Genomic DNA, 17,775 nt, shown 5'->3' with positions numbered 1-17,775 from the left:
GATGGTACCAGAACAATTTAATGTTACATTACCTGTATAGCTACTATCACTAGCAACAGTTACTGTTATCGTTGGTCCAACAACGGAGACCATAATACCGGAAACATCTAGTCCTTCCGGAATGGACCACTGTACAGATGAAGTTGGTAAAGATGAGCATACATAATGTTTTGTTTGTCCTGGATACAATATAGCTGGATCATTTGTAGTAACTATTGGATCAATGAAAATAATCAGCTTCTCATAAACATTAATCGGACCAACGGTACACCGGTCTATGTCGGTTACTGGTGCTACGCCATCACGTTCACATGTAAACACACTGCCATTTTGACTTACAGATGGTTGTACATTTATCGTGTTAGCCATGGTCATGCTCCTTATAGTACTTTCTACTTCCTCGAATGTTATATCACTATCTGAACTCCAGCTAATGGAACCTACCACTGACGTAGAACTAAAACATTTTAAAGGCACAGTTTGTCCAACAATGATACCATCCGTGTAGTTTGAAGTACAATATGTCTGTTCTTTTGGTAATGGTGATATTGTCAGGTTTGTGGAAGCAGTAAAGTCTACCCAACTTACGCTGCAAAAGAATGTCTGGTTAGTACTACTTAGAAATGGAATAGTTTGTTCGGTATAAACTGTAGTAACATTATCCTGTCCAATTGAACCTGATGTAATCTGTTTTCCCGTTTCATCTGTTATCACCATGATGATGTCATCTTCTTGTGTCGAGTCTGACACTGAACATATGAGTGATATCGATTCTCCAGCTAATACAATGCCGTTGAATCTCGTAAACAGAGACACTGTCTGCGCAGAACACTGGCTCTCAAAGACCAGCAATAGATGAAAGAAATAAGCAAGTAACGGAACGAAAAGCAATATCCGCCGAAGATAAACCATTTTGGCTTCAATACGTGAACTACAAACAGAAAATAATCAACTTGTCCTTAACTTATAGTTGCTAGAACAAGAAATATAGTGTTGTCTTTCATAGAAGATTCACAACGGTCAGCTTAACAAATTGCAAGAAAATGTATGTCTGTACAGTCTCCAAATATATTGTTATCATTATAGACAATTCACACGAACACGATTTTCTCAATATCCCGAGAAAACAAGTTCCAAAGCCGCTAGAAAAACACAAAACAATCGGTTACACTTAAATATGGTTTGAAGTGCTCTGTAAGTCTATTCCTTTCCATAACAAGTACTTCCTTTATGCTCCACTGTATTATTTACGTGTGTTTTGGTATAAGGTCGCATATTGCAAGTATGCATATAAAAATGAATTCACTGAACCGTAAAGTTCAGCTTTATACTCCCTGAATGGAAGTTTTCCAAACAATGACAAGCCCTTGTTGTACATTATTTCCTCTTAGGTAATAGGGTTAAATAAAGTTCTGAGTGGGAGTGTTGAAACACTGAAGGTACATAAGGTGCATTTTATAACATCTACTGTGATTATCAGTAGCTTCAGATACTAATTTACTTTGAAATCCATGTTACGTTGACATGATACATATCGTGACTGTATGGTAAATCGTCTTTAACTGATTTACCAACAAATTTCTCTATATATGCTTTAGATGATGTTATTGTATGAAACTGACTTCGAACGTATTGGGCCTACGCTGAATTGATATACGATGGTATAGGCCTACGTTTTAACCGTTGCAATATTAGCATGTCCGCTTGAAGAAGCCTTACAGTTGACCTTAACTTCAAATAGAATGAACGGGATTGGTGACTTTACTTTAACTAGTTTCGAGTTTTACAAATTCGGCTCAACTGCAAGAGGTCAGAATGAATCCTTAATTGATGTGAAAAATGGTCAGTGATGGTTGTGAAAAGAGTCACTAAGAACACACTGTGCACACGTGAGAAGTACAATATATAGTCATTGAAAATGTCTTACGAGACACTGTTAACATTACCGCCATAGTCTTCACCCCGCAATTATTCACTATTCGTTGTAAGAAGGTATACCTTTTTTTTAAATTTATATATTTCGCTTTTACCAAGCATATCGAGCAAGAATCTTTAACAGTTCATTAAACATTGAAAATGTTATGTAACATTAACATAAGGCCTGATATGATTAACATTGAAAATATTAAGGCAATGAGCTTTGCGGAATCTGTTAAGACTAAATTACAATCCGTTAGAAATGTGTAATTTTCCTCCATTTTTAAGATTATAATGAAATTGATGCAATTGTGTTGTAGGTGTAGGTTAGCAGGTCCTTAAGGGTATCATGAAAATAAAAAATCATGCGCATTTCCCAGACAATAATAAGGTTTCAAGTGCCTCTGCGAGAACTCAAAAAGTTTTTGGAGGTTTAAGTAACAAGTTAATTTCACTCGGGTTTTCTAGCAGAAAGATCATGAGAATACTTAAAGGTAGAGGAAAGTGTTTTGTCTTTGGACAAACAGCCAAAACAGCCAAAACACTATGCTATGAAGTCACAGGGTACGTTCATGTAGCAGTGGTTAAAACAGAAGCTAAAACAAAATGGCATACGGTACCATATCTCTGGTTCATTTCGCTTATTCATATAACCAATAATCATAGGATGAACATATCACGTACTTGTTTTCTGACCCTAATTACCACTGAAAAGACGTTAACTGGTTATTTTGGTAAAATCCATCGATATTTAAGCGATATGTTATACATGGACCAAAGATACAATGATCAGAATGAACATCGCGTAGCCTGGTGACGGGGTAACTGCTATAACAAACATTCATCGCTATACTACGGAAGCCATAAGGAGACATACGAGATGTCTAAGTAGCGTGTTAGAATACCAGGAAAACTCGACAAAATACGTTATTACCAAGTCACAGACTTAAAATAAATCGACAACAGGACAACATTTTCATAAGTTTTTGAGTTACCGTTTTCTAGAAAATCGACAAGACCAGACGAGTTACCGTAGGTCGGTAACTTGACAAACATCAAATGTATGTCGAGATGCCAAGTTAGTATAAGGCGGTAACTCGACATAAATCAAATTTTTGTCTCATTTTTGAGTTATTGAAAGTCTATAACTTGGTAAAAAAAATATATTTTCGTCGAGATATAATGGTGTTCTAAGACGGTATATCGACAACTCGCATGTCTCATCATGGCTTCCGTACCTTATGGCTTCCGTACTGTACAGTCAAACCATTCCCTTTATTGACACATTTCATTCTATACAATTGGCCTCAATTTGGAGACTTGAAAAATTGAAGATATACCTAAGGACTCATGATTTAATTAGAAGAAAATTATGTCTTTTTTTAGAACGAGGTCATGGAACGGAATGATGAAGGAAGTATTTAACAAAAAGATTATTGGATGATTTGAATTATCATAACTTTGAAGAAAAGAAAGAAATCAAAACGAATCTGAATAAATTGTTTCTACTTTTCACCATGATATAAACATAAACATAAAGAAAAAAATTGATAAATTTATCAATCTACATCGCATCTGCTTCCTGTGGCTTCACGTGACATTTTCTTCCTTTTCAAGTATATCTCGATTTTTCATCCTTTTTTTTTATATCATTAATATATATTTATTTATATTATTATTTTCTTAAGAACTTACCAAAATGTGTTAACACAAGTAAAAATCGATCATGAGAAAACAAATATCTACAATCATTAAACGTTATCATCAGCTGTAAACATTGAAATAGACTTTAAAAAGTCAAAATATGCAAGATATTTTTCCAAATTATTGACAAATCTGTAAATGTACTTTCGCCATATTCATATTCATCGTCATCAATTTTGTCATAAAAATTTAAATGTTCTTTAGCATTATTTACAAGTCTTTTGATTTGTAGGCGCGCTTCTCTGACATGACACCTGTTTGGTTAAAACTCTCTCTCTAAGTTCTTTTTCTTTTCTTTTTTGCTACAAAACGTGTCAACTTCAAATGTTTGTAACTCTAAAACGGTACAACGGAACAACAATGAATAAAAATTTCACAAGGATCCTTAGAATCTATAATTCCTCTTTCATCGATGGAAAGGAAATTTTCCTCTGAAGGATTTGCAATAAGCATTTCGAGTAAATGTAGATGGATCTTTTTTTTAGGTCATTCGATACTTTAAGGCCCATAACAATGCAGCTCATTATCTATTATTAATAACCATCAATGTTGTCATACTACTTAGAAGATTGTTAAAAATGATCTAGAAAGCATTTGACTAGCTCAGTTCGATAAGCATTCACTAAAAGCGGCGATATAATTTACAGCAATTGAACAGTGGTCGTCTTCGTCTTTTGTATTTCTACCAAGATTTGTATACAAAGAAGGATAGCAAAGTGACCAACGATGCTACGTCCTTGTAGTTGCCCAACTCATCCCAACAATTGGTTACTATGAATAATACGATGCCTTCACTTCGGAGGCACATCGTTAAGGTCTGAACTCACGACCTTGTTGATCTTGGCGTAAACTAAAACGCTATCAATACGCTCTGAAGTCATTACTTCCTATATGGGTATGACAATTTCGTTTAACATCCATTGACTGCATAGCACCTCACGTTCACATTAAGCAAATATGCACTTTACTCTTTTAGGAGGATTTCGCGACATACTTTATGTGCGCTTACGTTGACACCCATACGCGCACACGCAGACACAGGTACACAAGCGGATACGAACATGGAAACTCCAACCCTCCCCCTTTCCTACATCACACTATGCATTTCCATGATAACCGTTGCTTTTACAGCCAACTGACTACAGTATCTAATCCTGCAATGCAGATTGCATCTCATGCATCTCAGTCTATGGATTAGATTGAAAATAAATTTTAAATTACATTTTTGCGTTTCTTTGTATTGCTAGGTTTCCCAGTAGTCATCAGCATCTAATAAAGTGTTATTACAATATGTCGTGATACATTTTCTTTATGTGTAACGTGGAGTCGTGCAAGACAGCCGATACTCATAGCTGGTACAGCAACTACCGTTCATGTCCCACAACCGTGTATCAGTAATTACTACTTTGTGTTCGTAACACGGTAACACGGTTACAGGTGGCACTATAACAACTGGCGCAAAGCTGTTAACTTGTTCCCATGTAAGACAAAGAACTGCGCGACTGGACAAGGAGTCTATGAAGATGAGAATGCATAAGAGATGAAGTAAAGGAGGCACGGTAACGCTTGCATCCAGTTCACACTCTCTTTAAATTTACGCCCATTCATCATGCCGAGAACGAAAAAAGGCCATATTCGTGTATATCCATATGCCAACTTATAGCATGAAACGACTAGATACCACTTCATTTTAGAATCGCGTATTAATAAACTCGCACTAAATGGTTGGTGTAGCAACTACTGTCCATGTCCCACAATCGTGCAGCAGTAATTACTACTTTATGTTCATAACACGGTAACATGTGTCACACAACATAAACAGTAGTTACTGTACTAGCTATAAGTATCGAGTGCACAAGATCAGCAACGAATCGAGCATGATAATAAGAAGAGTAAAGTGATAGTTACATTATGTTTTTCTTTGTATAATGCTAATGCTCCCAGTACTCATCATCCTCTTCATCGTCATCTTCATCATCTAACATGTCTTCATCAATAATAATGTGTCGTGATTTATTTACTACTGCGTAACTTGGAGTCGTGTCTCTTTCTTCGAGTTCCTCGTTTTGTGAATTATCGACAACCTCTTGTATCTTCTTATCCGGAGCAGTATATTTCACAGACATGCGATCCTTCTTTATCGTTGAATAATCTTCTTCACCGTACTGTTCTCCCGTATTAACTTCATCTGTTTTCATGAAACCACCATTATCTTGGCCGCTGTGTGAAGACACACCACTTTCTGACTCAGTTGAAGGAGGCGACAGCAGAACTCCAGAGGCGGTCGTTTGTTCTTCGTTTTCATTACCCTTTTTACTAACCACAGCGTATGACTCTTTGCCATCATCAGCTGCGTTTGGATCATTTCCATTTATCTGGTTTTCGTCGGCATTAGGAACAGCTTGTCTTTCTCCAGACCCAAATGGAGCGAGGTCATATTCGGGGACAGGGATCGGGGCTTGCTTACCGGGATCAGGTTTGATGGTGGGAGAAGTATTTCCTTTACACTTCAGACACACACAGCATAAGATTAGTACAATTACAAGAGCAAGAAGACCTCCCGATGCACCAATCACTATATATAACAAACTTCCTATGTTGGGTTCATCTGAGTGAACTTTTTCGGTTGCTGGTGTTTTCGTCGTGGACTCCATGGGATTGATTACCAATGTTAAGTTTGCTAGAGAACTTTCAGTAAGGATAGTACCAGAACAAGACAATTCTACATCACCTGTAAAGTTACTATCGCTAGGGAGAGTTACTGTTATCTTTGATCCAATCACAGAAACCTCAATACCAGAATCGTTCAGTTTCTTCGAAATGGACCACTGCACTGATGAAGTTGGTAAAGATGAGCATGTATAATTTTTTGTTTGTCCTGGATACAATATCGCTGGATCAGTAGTAGTCACTATTGGATCAATGAAAATAATCAACTTCTCGTAGACATTAATAGGACCAACGGTACACCGGTCTATGTCGGAAACTGGTGCTACGCCATCACGTTCACATGTAAACACAGTGCCATTTTGACTTACAGATGGTTGTACATTTATCTTGTTAGTCGTGGTCATGCTCCTTATATTACTTTTTACTTCCTCGAATGTTGTATCACTATCTGAACTCCAGCTAATGGAACCGGACATTGACGTAGAACTATAACATGTTAAAGTCACGGTTTGTCCAACAATGATACCATCCGTGTAGTCTGTTGTACAATGTGTTTGTTTATTCGGTAATGGTGATATAGTCAGGCTTATTTGAGCTGCAATATTTGCCCCAACCGCGACACAAGTGAAAGTCCGGTTACTTTCAATCATGATATCCGTGATGGTTTGTTGAGTATAAACTGTTACACCAGGCACCGGTTCAAATTCGAAGTTTGGGCTAATGCCGTCTGTTATCAACAGGGTGATGTCATCTTCTGGGTTCGTGTCTGACACTGAACATATGAGTTGTATCGATTCTCCAGCTAATACAATGTCCTTGAATCTCGTAAACAGGGACACTGTGTGTACAGTACAATGACTCTCAAAAACCAGCAATGCACCAAACAAAAAAACCAGCGAAGGAAAGGAAAATATACTCCGAAAGTAATCCATTTTCGCTTCTATTCCTTAAGAGTTGCAGAAACAAAATGGTTCCAAACAGTGATTGGTAAATCAACCCTATCTCATAACTCCACCTTCATCAATAACAAACATATAGTGTTTCCATAAAAGATAGATATCGTAACGGTAACTTTACTAGAAAATAAATTAAACTGTTGAGTCCCCAAAAGATCTTTTATATTAACAAATATTTTTCGAAAATCCGAAAAATCCGATTTACCGAAGCAAAAACCACACAAAACATTCGTTAATACGTGAAAATGATTTACAATCCACAATAGGTCTAGCCTCTCTGTTGTAAGTATTTCCTTATGAGTGACTGTATAATTTACCATTGTGTCTCGATGTAAGATATCACACTGCAAGTCTGCAGGGGAAAAAAATGAATTCACTGAACCGGAACGTCTCTCTTTGTACTCTCTGAATGGAATTTTATTTGAAATATCACACGCCTTTGTATGCATACATTATTCCCCCTTGTGTAGTGTTAAACTTTCTTTAAGAAAGAATCGACAAGTGCAGTAGGGATGGTAAGACGCGTAATGTGTACATGAAGTGTTTCTCTTCCGCTATGTCATGACTACCATTAGCTTTGTACACTAATTTTTTTCCTGAAATCCCTGATACCTTGACATGATGTAAGCCGTGTCCATATGGCAATCGTCTCAGTTAACCGATCTAACCTACAAATGACCTTGCAATGCTTTACATGGTGTGATCGTATTGAAATGCACTAGAATGTAATAAACTGCAGAGATTATTACACACATTAAGGTTCCTACGTTTCAACCGTTGCCATATCATCATGTCCGTTTGATGTAGCCTTACCGTTCACCTTTCTCAAGAAGATTGAACAGGATTTGGTAATTTTACTTCTACTCGGTTCGGGTTTTTCATATTAGGCTCAACTACAAAATGGGTCAGTATCAACCCTTTATTGACATAAAAACACTGCCAATGTGAATACTAACTGGCACTATAGCAATTCATCACGAACACCTGAAACGCACAAAATTAGTGTGAAAAGAGTCCCTTAGAATACACTGTGTACACATGACAAGGACTATAGAAAGTCATTGAAAGTGTCTGACAAGACACTGTGAACTTTGCCCCATATTATGCATCCCGCAATATTTCACTTTTCGTTGCAAAAAAAATGTACTTCCAAAGATGCATATACATCGCATTTACCAAAAATTTCGAACAAGAATCTTGAAAGAGTTCTTTTTAACTTTGAAAATATTTTAGTTACATTAACATTACTATTAGTAACAATTAATATGCAATGACTTTTTCGGAATCGAAAGACTGACTACCGATAAGACAACATTACCAGTCGTTAGAAATGTGTCATTTCCTTATTATTAAGGATTATAATAACATGAATATTACCGATCATATCATATTATATTATTACACTGCTCTTGCTTTATGAGTATATGTTTGCATATATAATATCATATCATAAATACTGTTTCATATACCATGTCCGCATCCACCAACATTAGTCTGAATGAAACCCTATTCAAATGTATAGCTTTGTACTTCAACTTGAAAATTGCTTTAAAAATATTTAGAAAGTTGCAAACTTATTTATGTACTTACTACTAATTTAATTTCATATATACGCATGCATATGCTAAATATGCTTTACAATCGAGGTGGAGAGAGGGGGTGGAGATATATATATATATATATGTACATAAATTATTATGATCCAAACATTATATACAAGTTAAAAGAGTGTTTCCTGACATGGATAAGAAATCTCTTTTAATGTTTGTAAACTTTTCATTCAAATCTTTAATCAATGCCTTGTTTCTTATATTAAAAAAGGTCCGCCAATAGGTGTTTAGTTCCTGCTCGAACCCGAATAACAACACACATAAATTCATATGAAGTCGTACAATATGTGAAACACATTTTGATAGATGGATCATGGAACTAAATGTTTTAAAGTTAGGGCTTTATCGATTAACATAATTAACGAAAGAAAGACACCTCACGGATAATTAATGACTGATTTAATGAATGTTTAATGACAGGACCTACAAACACCTATAAACAACAAAACTACAGCTAATATAAGGTATCGAAAGAAATACCAATATCATTCGAATCGTCTTCAAAATAAATAGTTTTAGTTTTGGAAATGTGTGGGTTTGTTTAGCAGGTTAATCCAATCAAGCTATGTTCAATTCATATTTAAGTAGATAACTCTTCTGTCTACGATTGTGACATCTATTTGGTTGAATTGTTAAAATAAATATAACATAAAAAAAATGGTCAAATGGTTAAATAGTTGTAAGTTGTTCCTAATTAACTAGTGAGTCACTCAGCATTATATCAAAGAGAGGAATATGTCTCTGGCCCAAGATATTTAGTATAGTACGTTGATTGACTAACAAACTATCTGCTATTTCACCGGATAAACATGTTCCCTTTTAACGCGAAAACTGACAATTCTGCCACTTTTAGTAATGTGCTGTATAGGATGATCACATTGAACAATAATAAAGCATGTTTTATCAGTTATCTGGTTTTTCTAGTACATACATGTCTTTCCGTAAACGCGGTTCTATTAATGAATCACAAGACTGTTACATAATCAGCACTTAGTGCAACTTTCAGCGGTGCGTAACCTCACCTATTGTGTTTACGTCATTTGACAAAGATATTTAGGATAAACAAACCCCTAGATAGGAAACGAAAAGTTATCTCACTTCACAACAGCGAGATGAGGTGAGCAGGCATTATGTGTGATGTTTACGTCATTTAGTGACGCCAAGAATTGAAATCGTTTGTTTGTTATCATATTTTTAGTGCTCAAATAAACGATTGCTTTTATCAAAGGGAAAATATATACAAAATTTAAGAAGAAAAGTATCACTTCGTGGTACCAAAATTTAATGAAAAACCTTCTTATTCAACTTCAACGTTAAAAACTTGTAAACATAAAGATTTTCATAAGCGTATAAACACCATGTAAATAGCTTCCCCATACTGTAAAATAGCAAGATTCAAAACTTTCTTAACCATTTAGCATATCAAGCAAAATTTTGTGACACTAAGAAATACAGATTTGGAATAATAATAATAATAACAGCCCTTTATGTACAAGATCTCGAGACACTACGAGTGATACGAGCTCAAATTGACCCTTTCATTGTTTACCTGGCATTGTTTTGCTGTGTCAAAGGATCCAGCAGAATCACCAAGCAACGTCTTGGGTTGTATCTTTAGTTCGAAAGATATAGGGGAAAAAACATATTTCTGCTCTCAGTTGCAAATTAAGGACGCTGCTCCCGTTCCCAACCCCCCCCCCCACCCCCAACCCCTTCCTGCTCATGTGCCTATGATGAATAAGTTCATTAAAACTTTGAGTCATAATAATAACAGTTATAATAATCATCATCTTCATTTAAGTTGACAGTAAGCAACTACCAATCGACGAATGTGGAAAATAACGTTAAAATTACATTACTTGTTATCTTTATAATACTAAGTTTCCCAAAAGTCATCATCCTCATCTGAGTCATCACCGTCATCGTCAAACACTTCTTCAATTTCAATTTCATTGCGTCGTGATTTATTTACTACTGCGTAACTTGGACTCGCGTCTCTCTCGTCAAGTTCCTCGTTTCGTGAATTATCGACGACCTTTTGTCTCTTCTTATCCGGAGCAGCGTATATTACAGACATGCGATCTGTCTGTATCGTTGAATAGTCGTCGTTCCCGTACTGTTGTACCTTATTAATTTCATCTGATTTAATAAAACCGTCATTTACTTGGCCTTTTTGTGAAGACGCACCAGTGTCTGTCTTGACTGTGGATGGTGGCGGCAAGGTGGTGTCGTTTATTTGCTCATTTCCACCACTACCTTTACCTACCATGGTGTACAACCCTGGGGTATCCTCTGCAGCGGATGGTTTATTTCCGGTCATATGGTTATCACTAACGCTTCCCTCGGGAGACACTTGTCTTCCTTCAGAACCAAATGGAGCGACGTCATATTCGCGTTCAATGATCACTCTTGGATTATCCGGATCCGGTTTGATGACGGAAGATGTATTTCTTTTACACTTCAGACAGGCCAGAAACAAAATTATAGCAGTTGTTATAACGACAAAACCGCCTACTGCGCCAATCACTATGAATAACAGACTGTTCTCGGATGATAGGGTTGAGCCCATCGTGGACCTAGTATTTCTGATGGCCAAAGTTAAGTTTGCTTTCGTAATTTCGTCAAGGATGTGACCAGAACAAACAAAATCTATATCACCTGTAAAGTTACTATCGCTAGGGATAGTTACTGTTATCATGGCTCCAACCACAGATAACTCAATACCAGAATCCTCCAGTTTATTCGGAGTGGTCCACTGCACAGATGAAGTTGGTAAAGATGAGCATGTATATTTTTTTGTTTGTCCTGGATACAATATAGCTGGATCATTTGTAGTAATGATTGGATCAATGAAAATAATCAGTTCCCCGTAAACATTAATAGGACCAATCGAACATCTTTCTATGTCGCTTGCTTGTACTACGTCATCACTCTCACATGTAAACACAGTGCCATTTTGACTTACAGATGGTTCTACATTTATACTGTTATATCCTGTCATCGTCCTTACAAGGTCTGTCGTTTGATCGAATGTTGTATCAGCTGAACTCCAGCTGATGGAACCGGCCACTAACGTAGAACTATAACATGTTAAACTCACCGATTGTCCAACAATGATACCATCCGTGTAGTTTGAAGTACAATATGTCTCATTAATTGGTAATGGTGATATTGTCAGGTTTTTGGAAGTAGTAAAGTCTAACCAAGTTACGTTGCAAAAGAATGTCTGGTTAGTACTAATTATAATTGGAGTAGTTTGTTCGGTATAAACTGTAGCATCAACCTCCAGTCCAACCGAACCTGATTCAAACGGTTGTCCCGTTTCATCTGTTATCACCATGATGATGTCATCTTCTGGTTTCGAGTCTGACACTGAACATATGAGTGATATCGATTCTCCAGCTAATACAATGTCGTTGAATCTCGTAAACAGAGACACTGTCTGCGCAGAACAATGACTCTCAAAGACCAGCAGCACATAGAAAACCAACGATCCTCGAATACAATGCATTCTTGCAATTAAGTTAGCGTTGAAACAAGGAATAATCTGTTGTTGTAAATATGCACAAACTTTTTTTTCCAGTGATCGTAAAATACAGAGATTCTTGATGGAGTATTCACACCTGCAACAATGAACTTAAATGGCTGCACATCGCTGAAAGAAGACAATATAATAATTAAAGTGGATAACATGAAGTGGATTACTCAAATTGCTGGTAATGTATCCGAAGCAGCTACAAAAAACCATAAAATAGTCGCTTATACGTCAAATGACATATAGGCAAATGCGTACATATTAACACCTCTCTGTAGCAACTACTTCCTTTTTATGAGTCATAACGCGTTAAGTATAAGCATATTTGCAGTTTTCATTTCAAAACTGCAAGATTGAATATAGACTGAAATCACTGAACCAGAAATTTCCCCTAAGTGATACCTTACGAAACGGATTTTGTGTACAAATTATATCCCTTTGTGCACATGTTTGATTTTCTCGTAAGTCGTGGGTTAGCATTTTTTTTACAAGAAGGAACCACCTTTATATTGAAGGAAATCTTAGACCGCTAAATGGCATAATGGGCAATTGTACCTTCAAAAGGAATTTTTCCATGCCCTTTATTCTAAGCAGAGAAAATTTATTGACAAACTGTTTTTCCTCTACAAGAAGACTGTGTAGGTAAATGCATAGCGTGGTGATCGCATAGATTGCATAAATGAATGTATAGAGTGTCAGACAATGGTATCGATGGCTAGAGGGATTTCATTCAGAGGTACATGGTAGGGGTGGGGGGCGAGCAGAAAGACGAGTTAATTAAAAGAATTAAAGGATGAATAGAGAATGACTTGACTATAATGAATAGCCAAAACAAGAGCAGTGAGACAATTAACAATGGAGACTAATAAATGAACCTATATATCTGACTCATCATAGAGTGATTGTAAACAGAAGTTACATATATACAGAAACAACCTGGAAAAATGGAACTGGAAAAAGGGTTAACCTGGGAACGAATTGGATAACATCCAATATGGTCGTACATTGTTAGTCATACTGTAATATTACAAATCTGACAAGATATCATTTTAAGACAATGAAGTATACTTTGTCGAGGGTGCATGTAGTTGTGCAATGCTTGATCATAGCATTGAACATCTGATAACTAGAGTATAGGTCACTGTGAATATCTGACACGGAACAGAGTAGTTTTGGGCATCTGAAATGAATATGAACTATGCACTGTGTTCACACCTGACACGGAATTGTGTACGCAAAACAATAAGATGCAGACTATAGGTTGTTGTGCAGATCTGAAAGACAGTCACTGTCAATATCGGTCACAGCAGATCAGGGTGAATACCATACTCAGATTATATCCATTGTGATAGGTTTATGATCACCGTGAACACATGACAGGATGTATAGAAACATTATGGAGTTCTGTGACGGTGGACAGTCATTTTGAAGATCTTAAACGAATGAGAATCATATTGTTAACATCTGGTAAGTTAATAAACATATTACGAACCAGAGTTGTGGTAAGATTACACAAGCATGAGTACAGGACACTAGCATGAGTACAGGACACTACCATGATAACAGGACACTAGCAAGAGTACAGGGCGTTAGCATGAGTACAGGACATAGCATGAGCACAGGACACTAGCATGATCACAGGACACTAGCATGAATAAAGTACACTAGCTTCAGTACAGAAAACTAGCATGAGTACAGGACACTAGCATGAGTACATGACACTAGCATGAGTACAGAACACTATCATGAATAAAGCACATGAGCACATGACAAAAGCATCAGTACAGGACACTACCATGGGTACATTACACTAGCATGAGCACAGGACACTAACAAGAGTAGCCTACAGGACGTTAGCATGAGTACAGGACGTTAGCATGAGTACAGGACACTAGCATTGGTAAAGGACACTGGCATACCAGGAGTACTAGGTAGATTTTTTCCATGATATGTGTATGTGTATAAGTACGAGAACAAGGCTCAATAAGCACTACCACGAGTACGTAATGTTTGCATTATTTCCTGCACCTATCATTCAAAATTCAGCACACAATTGGTTTTTATGACTTTGTGACAAGGGAGCAGTTCACACGTAACTGTCTGGCGCAAAACAAAGCACTGCATTGAGAACAACTCATACAGAAACTGCTGATTGTGAATATATTGCAAACAGCTAATACAAACGGAATTCACGATGAATATCTGACAAGACGGTTGTATGTGAACATAGGTCACCGCTAATGTAGATCCTATACATTTCACACAAAACTATAGCGACGTTGCATGTCACCGCATGTCACCGCAAGTCACCGCTAATGTAGGGCCTGTACATTTGACACAAAACTATAGCGACGTTTCATAAGAACAGTAGAGCCTATACATTTGACACAAAACTATATAGACGATGCATGTGAACATAAGTCACCGCTAATGTAGAGCCTAGAAATTTGACAAAAAACTATACAGACGTTTCATGTGAACATAGGTCACCGCTAATGCAGGGCCTATACATTTGACAGAAAACTATATAGACGATGCTGTGAACATAAGTCACCGTTAATTTAGAGTCTGTACAATTGACACAAAACTATATAGATGTTTCATGTGAACATATGTCACCACTATTGCAGGGCCTATACATTTGACACAAAATTATATAGACGATGCATGTGAACATAAGTCACCGCTAATGTAGAGCCTATAAATTTGACACAAAACTATACGGACGTTTCATGTGAACATATGTCACCGCTAATGAAGGGCCTATAAATTTGATACAAAACTATATTGACGTGTCATGTAAATATAGGTCACCGCTAATGCAGGACCTATAACACAAAACTATATAGACGATGCATGTGAACATATGTCACAGCCAATGTAGAGACTATAATTTGGACACAAAACTATACAGACGTTTCATGTGAACATATGTCACCGTTAATGTAGGTTTTGTACATTTGACACAAAACTATATAGAGAGAGAGCCACGGTGAACGCCGGGTAAATACCTGCAGATATATTGTTATATAGTAAGTACGTCGTTGCTAGCATTTTCAAAAATTTCCAAGTCACTTTATCAACGGCAGTACAGTTTACATGTAAATAAATTGATTGATAGCCAAACAATGTATTCAGTTGTTGCCCTTGAAAAAACGTTTGCTAGGGACAGAAAAGGATTTTTGTTGTAATGTTTTTAGTTTTCTTTTCTTTCTATTTTTTTCTTTTCGTAATTCAGGTCAATTTGGAACAAGTGCAGTTTGGCGTAGACTGTATTACAACTGGAATTTTATCCCAATCACTGCCCCAACCACCCCACCACAAACACCCAAAAAAACAACGTGCACAAATTCGTCGATTTACGTATTGAAATATATATGACGGTGTGTGATTGATGACGGACTCGTTGCAATGTTTTGCTTTATTGTGTAACACAGGTTTACGGTAGTATCATGCGGAGTCATATCATTTATCAAATTAATTAGCAACACCAGCACGATGTCTATTTAATTGACTCCAAGACAAACTATCGTAAAGAAAACGCGGCAAAGTAACAGGAGCTGCAGAGCATTGAATTTTTTAAGTGCGACGGAATGTTATTTATATTAATTCATTTTTGTCTTATATCAAATCAGTGATGCTGTAAAAATAATATTAGGGAGAAATAGAGTAGGTAATAGGCTACGTACATGTTATGATTATGGGGTGAATAATCAACGGTCTGCATTTCGTTTATAGGAGCATAGTAGTGCACGAACGTGGGTAACGCCATCAAATAGCGCTGTACTCCAATCATTTTCGTTTTTTTTGCAGCTGTATTATACATAAGTTAACTGTTTTAGTTATCGAAATCTCCTTTCATGAGAGAAGACTCTTCCAGACACTGTAGGCTGTGATTTATCATGCTTTTAATGGCACTATATCACTGTTACCTGTGCTGTGACGTAGGTAATATTTAAGGGAATGGGCTTAGCTCCGCACCCCCCCCCCCTTCCCACCCATATACACATATATGTATGTATATATACATTTTTTTAATATTTTATATATATATATATATATATATATATATATATATATATATGTGTACATATATATATATATATATATATATATATATATATATATCCTGATGGAAAGTGCATGGATGTAATTTCACTGTTTTGGATTTTCCAACTCATTACCGACTCATATACACATATATGTATGTATATATACATTTTTTTAATATTTTATATATATATATATATATATATATATGTACATATATATATATATATATATATATATATATATATATATATATCCTGATGGAAAGTGCATGGATGTAATTTCACTGTTTTGGATTTTCCAACTCATTACCGACTCAATTATATAAACATTAATTCCGCTTTTCGTTATATCCATTTCATTTAACAGAGTATGTTCAAAGTATCTCTTTCGAGACCCAGCCGAAGGATTCACAAAACATTTCGAGTTGGTTAGCACTATGATTGATCTCTAAGCAAGGCAAAATATGTCACCAAACAGAACTAGCATTGTTCGATACAGGTAACAAATGTCTACATTAGAATTACGACCTTCCTTATTGGTTTCAAACCTCTGGACATACAACCAGTGTTCATGGCCTAGTTGGTAATGTTGTCCGCATATTAAGCGGAAGGCCCGGGTTCGAATCCCGTTGGAGTCTATGTTTTTCACTGTTCTGGATATTCAAACTCATCATCGTTTCATATATATATATAAATATATATATATTTATATATATATATATATATATATATATATATATATGTATATGTATATGTATATATATATATATATATGTATATGTATATATATATATATATATATATATATATATATATATATATATATATATATATATATTTATATATATTTATATTTATATTTATTTATTGAAATCGTAGTATATATATATATATATATATCATCATCTCTCCCCAAATTTCCCCAAATTTTATTTGGGGGAAAAACATGATGACTGCCCCTCGCTCTAAAGAAACCATTGGGCCCCCTAAAAGCAAAAGCAAAATTCTGAGCTACGCCCAGTGAAAACGAGTTTAAATTCCATCCGGGTTTTTATTTTGTTCATTCCGTATAGTAATCGCGGAATAGGTATCACATAGTATTCAAAGCTATTAAACACATACATGCACCCGCATCGCCCATAATCACTACAAATCAACAAACGCCACAGTTTGTTTTAGACCCAGTGTGTGGTGTAAACGTGGTCATTTTCTCTTACATACGAAATGATAAGTTGCTTCATAAAATGTATAAATATTCGCTTCTTTTCAAAGGCCAGCTGAAATATTTCCAAAGCGATCTCTATGGTTTCAACCTCAAAACAAAAACAGAT

At 36.0% G+C, this 17,775-nt stretch overlaps 1 long non-coding RNA gene across 1 annotated transcript; it reads left to right on the top strand.

Moving 5' to 3' along the window:
- The first annotated feature begins 12,176 nt into the window (after positions 1-12,176).
- Positions 12,177-17,105, top strand: LOC139964493 (uncharacterized). The gene is made up of 3 exons (XR_011791989.1): positions 12,177-13,859; positions 15,631-15,775; positions 16,812-17,105. It is a non-coding gene; the product is annotated as an uncharacterized lncRNA (long non-coding RNA).
- The last annotated feature ends 670 nt before the right edge of the window (positions 17,106-17,775 follow it).

This window comes from Apostichopus japonicus, chromosome 23 (assembly GCF_037975245.1).
Source record: "Apostichopus japonicus isolate 1M-3 chromosome 23, ASM3797524v1, whole genome shotgun sequence".
NCBI classification, from domain to species: domain Eukaryota; kingdom Metazoa; phylum Echinodermata; class Holothuroidea; order Aspidochirotida; family Stichopodidae; genus Apostichopus; species Apostichopus japonicus.
Note: the sequence above shows the minus strand (reverse complement) of the source record. Positions and strands in the feature narration are given on the sequence as shown.